A 4,808-nucleotide genomic window follows, 5' to 3' on the forward strand; every position below is an offset into this window, starting at 1 on the left:
GCGGCCGGAGGCAGCCCCAGGTGGGAGGATGCAGGGGCGGGGCGGGGCGGGGCGGGGCTCGCTCATGGCCCCTTCGGGGGGGGGGACCCGGTTCCTTGAGGGGGAGGGGCAGCACCGCTCAACCGTGGGTCTCCCCCCCCCCGCCTGGGGAAACTGACCCGCTGGGTCCCGGGAAGAGGCTGAAACCTGCCGCAGTCTTAAAGGAGCCCGGGCCCGTTTCTGGGCGCTGCCCCCCCACCCCGCCACGTTTTAATGTCATCGCATTGGCCGCGGATCGGGCCAGGCCGCGAGGCAAGGAGCGGAGCAGGGGCCTGGGAGCCAGGACTCCTGGGTTCTATCCCCAGCTCTGGGGAGGGATGATGGTCTAGTGGTGAGAGCTGGAGAGGGGGTCAGGAGTCCCCAGTCTATTCCCAGCTCAGGGGAGGGAGCCTGATCTAGCCATTAAATAGGAGAGCTGGGAATCAGGGCTCCTGGAAGGGAGTGTGGGCTACTGGTTAGAGTCAGGGACTAGGGGGTCAGGACTCCTGGGTTCTATTTGCAGCTTGACTGCTGACTCCCTCTGTGAGCTTGGGCAAGTCATTAACCTCCCCATATTGCCAGGCCAAAGCACTTAAAAAAATTATCAGGCCTCAAACAATTGTGAGACTGCCTTAAAAATTATGCGGGTTTTTTAAATAACATTATTTGCATTTGTCTTCTGGGCTTGGAGCATTCAGGCTCACAGTCAGGTCACAGTTTCAAGCTTTTCTGTATAGACCACAACAGCTAGAAAGCTGAGGTTCTCACATAATCACATGACTCCGGGAGCTAGGGCTTTAATGAAAACACCAAATACAGAGAGTGTTGGAAACACTTTGTTTTTCAGCCTCCGCAGCAGTGAATGTTTACCAAGCTCTCTAATAACCGTAGCTGAAAAGTGCTCAAGGAGGGCAAAGTGCAGTTATCTGGAGGGCGTTAACTATACCAAATGCTTCCTACATCACTCAGAGCTCCCTACACTGGTTTCCTCATCTCCCACCCCTTGGACCCTTTGTCCCCACATTGTATCCCACCTTTGAACCACAGCAGCTGTTGGGGTAAGGTTGGAAGCAGGCTGGGGGAAAGACCAAGCCAAGAGGGGGATAGGAAGTGAAGAGGAAGATGCTGGCTTTGGGGGCTCTGCAGATCAGCACCCTGGAAATATTGTAGGGCCCAGCTAACTCGAGGGCTGTAGCAGAATGTGAATAAACCAAACCCTTTGCTGGTAGGTCCCTGCTGCTAGAGAAGTGCTGCTTCTGTTGAGGTAATGCTGGTTCTTGAACCACAAATGGCTCATAGAGGGGAAGGATGGTCCCGTGGTTAGGACCCTGCCCAAGTGACCTGAGATGAATTCCCAGCTCAGCCGCAGACTCCCTGGGGCAAGCCCCTTCTCGCATCTCAGTTCCTCCCTATTGTGTCGCTATCAGCCCCAGGATGAAAATTGATTTGCGACTGCAAGGTGCTGAGACACTGCAGCGCCCAGGACTGGAGAAGTACCCGGGGCTGGTTTTCACTGGGCTATAAGCTCATGGTATAATGCCTACGTTGCCCTAACCTGCCTCCTGTCCCCACACGCACAAATCTCTAGCTCGAGTTAAGTGGGGCTCTAAGCTAGGGCTGCAGCTAGCTGGCGTGGCACTCACGGGTGCAATGAAGATGAACCCTCTTCGGCTGCATGGCTCCCAAGCCGTCCGGCTCCAGCGCTTCCCCTCTGGGGGAGCGGAGTTCTGAACTCACAGGTGAGCAGGTCCCCGGAGGACCAGGATGGAACCAAGCTGAGCCATCAACGAGGTGCCCGGCTCAGCAGGACCTGGAACCCAGCACCTGCCCCCTAAACCAGGCAGGAAAGGTCACAGAAACCAGAAGCCAGGCTGCGTTGGGCCCCGGCAGTGCCTGGAACCCGCTCTCTTGGCAGACAAGGATGGTAGCTGGGCCCTGGCTATGGGACCACCAGGGTTGAGCCCACACCGAAGTCGACTACGGCTAGATTCATCCCTGTGACAGCGCAGAGCCTGGAGTGGGAGACGGCAGCTGGCCTCTGCCCTATCCTGAGGCTGGTTTGCCCCTTGTCCTGACTTGCCTCCCAGTCGCCATGCCTCCTAGCAGCCTCAAAGCAGCCAGCACAAAGGACCACCCCAGCCACACCCCCTCCGGCCCCTTCTCCACCCCCTATGTGAGCGGCTCCTGCAGAAGGGGTGCGGCTAGCGGGGGCAAAGCTGCCTCTGCACCTGGCTGTGTGTTCCCTGGGGGGGGGGGTTCTTCCGCCTGTTGTGCAAATAGTTGTAGTGCCACGGACGATAGCCCAGAAAGCAGCAGTTTGCTCTTCAAACTGTAGCACCATGCGGCACCGGCTGAGATGATGACTTCACCCGCTGGGCGCTGCCCAGCCACAGAGCATGAGACAGTCCCTTCCCCCAAACACCTGGCAGTCTAAAGCAACAAACCAGCCCCAGGAAACCAGTGTCAGGGACTGAGACACAGAGATATTCATGACTTGATCCAATGCCTCTAGAGATCAAGGCAATGGGCAGCAAATCAGGTGCTAAGTGACTGGCCCAGGGTCATACCAAGCTGTGAGTGGCAGAACTGGGCCTCGAACCCAGGACTCCTGAGGCCCAGCCTTCTACGGCCAGGGCTTTTCAAACTTCATGGAGCCTGAATATGCTGAAGTCACGTCTGGCCAGGTGGAGTTTTTCACTCAGCCCAGAGGTCAGGGGTTATAGACTGGACAGATGTAGTCTACGGCTGGGAGAGGGAGGCGCTGATTGGGAGGCTGAGTCGGGCTCGAACCCAGGTTCTCAGCCCCTGATGACAGCTGGGCTGACACAAACAGGGCGAGGAGCGGTGCTGTAAACTGCACCTATGCCGGGGTGCAATGGGAGGCTGGTGACGGACGTGAGCTCTCTGCCATGGCCCCGCTGGGGGACGTTGGACAAGTCAGGTCCTCTCTCTGTACCTTTGCTGCTCCTCCTACATTGTTGTCTGTCTGGTCTATTTAGATTGGACGTTCTTTGGGGCAGGGATGGTCTGTCAGGCTGCGACCCGCAGTGCCAGGCCCAACAAAGTCCTGAGCTCAGCTTGGGTGTGTAGGCGCCAGTATAATACACAATATCAGGCATAACATCCCTAGTATCATTATTATCCATACTGCAGTATCACCTAGGTGCTCCAGGCATGGATCAGGACCCGTAGGCATTAGGCGCTGTACCAACATAGAACAGAAAGCCGGGCCCTGCCCCAAGGGGTTTACGCTCTACAATCAAACTCAGCCACTGTCTCGTCTCTGGTCTATTGCCTGACAGCTGGTCCCTGGTGCTGTGGTTCAAGGCCCGCAGGTGACTAGCCTGTATCCCCCTGCCCAGAAGAAAGCATCACTCACTCCTTTCTGAAACGCTACCACATAGCTGGGCAAACGTCCCTGAGAACCCCCGGGCAGCTGGTCAGCACCACAAAGGAGCAGAGAGTCACAGCAGGGGCTTAAATCCTTGAGAAAGAAAACCACGGTGCAAGCTTTAGGGCCCACATGTTCCTGGGATGGGAGGGAGACATTGGGCTCACCCATGGCCTGGCACTTGGGCTTATTTTAAACTATGGTTGAAGGATTTTGGCCATTTTCATCATGAATTTTCCTTCAGGGCAGGGGCAGAGTAAAGATAGAACCCAGGACTCCCTACCCATTGGGTCACACAGCCACCACAACTCTAAATCCAGCTCACTCCTAAGCACTTCCAGCTGGCTAGCAGCTGCCCCCTGCAGAACTCAGTCCTGTGTGGAGCTGGGCCTACCCATACAACAAGCAGAACCAGTGGTTGAACCTACAGGAGTAGCAGATGCTTAGGAACTCAACAAATTGACTGGCCGCTCCCTCTGGGCAGGGCTTGCATAGGAGATCAGCCTAGCAAGAAGCGAGAGAGCAGGAGAGGCAGGTAAGATGAAATACAGGCTGGCAGCTCACGGGAGCAAAGTCGCTGTATCAGATAACGCCGTGATGGTTTTCGTTCATGCTCATGCAATATAGATCAGCCGGCTCCAGTGTGCCATCCCAGAGGAAATAGAGCATACCGTGAAATTACATTGTAAACCAAAAGGCAGGCTCCATGCCTCACGTGCATCTCCCCGTCTCAGTACCAAACCCAAAGGCCCATCATGGTACTACAGAGCCACCGGGCAGAAGGAGACAAAGCCAAAGGGCCCGACGTCCCATAATAATTAACATCCCCTGGGACGAATGGCGAGAGTAAGGATGCAAACCCCGGTGTCCTGGCCAAATGTCAAATCAGCTCATCTCATATGTTCCTGTCATTCCTTGTCTGTTCCATCTCTCTCCTCTACCCTGGTGGTCTGGTCTCTTTGGGGCAGGAGCTATCTCCTACTCTGTGATTATGCAGCGCCTAGCACGAGGGGGCCGTGTTTTTGATTGCAGCCTAGGCGCTGCCTTAATGAACATGACTAATAATGGATAGCCCAGCCTGGTCCCATGGTGACTGCATTCCAGGGCTGGGTAAAACAGGAGCTTGCATGCTAGCTTGTTAAGCTGGTAACTCTGGCAGATGCTCCTCTGGAAAAGTGCAATAAAACCGGGTCACGACTGCCCCTGGACAATTCACTAGGTACTCAGGGCCTGCCTTTTGCCCTTGCTCTGCCCCCAGCGCCACTCCTGATGGCTACAGCATTACAGCCCCACAGCAACTCTGTAGATAAAGTATAATGCATAGACCAGCAGCTGGAGAGATCTTGGAGTAATAGCTCAGGTGTGAACAATCCTCTTTTATCTGAATGCGACATTGACT

The sequence above is a fragment of the Dermochelys coriacea genome, chromosome 24 (genome assembly GCF_009764565.3).
Source record: "Dermochelys coriacea isolate rDerCor1 chromosome 24, rDerCor1.pri.v4, whole genome shotgun sequence".
Lineage (NCBI taxonomy): Eukaryota > Metazoa > Chordata > Testudines > Dermochelyidae > Dermochelys > Dermochelys coriacea.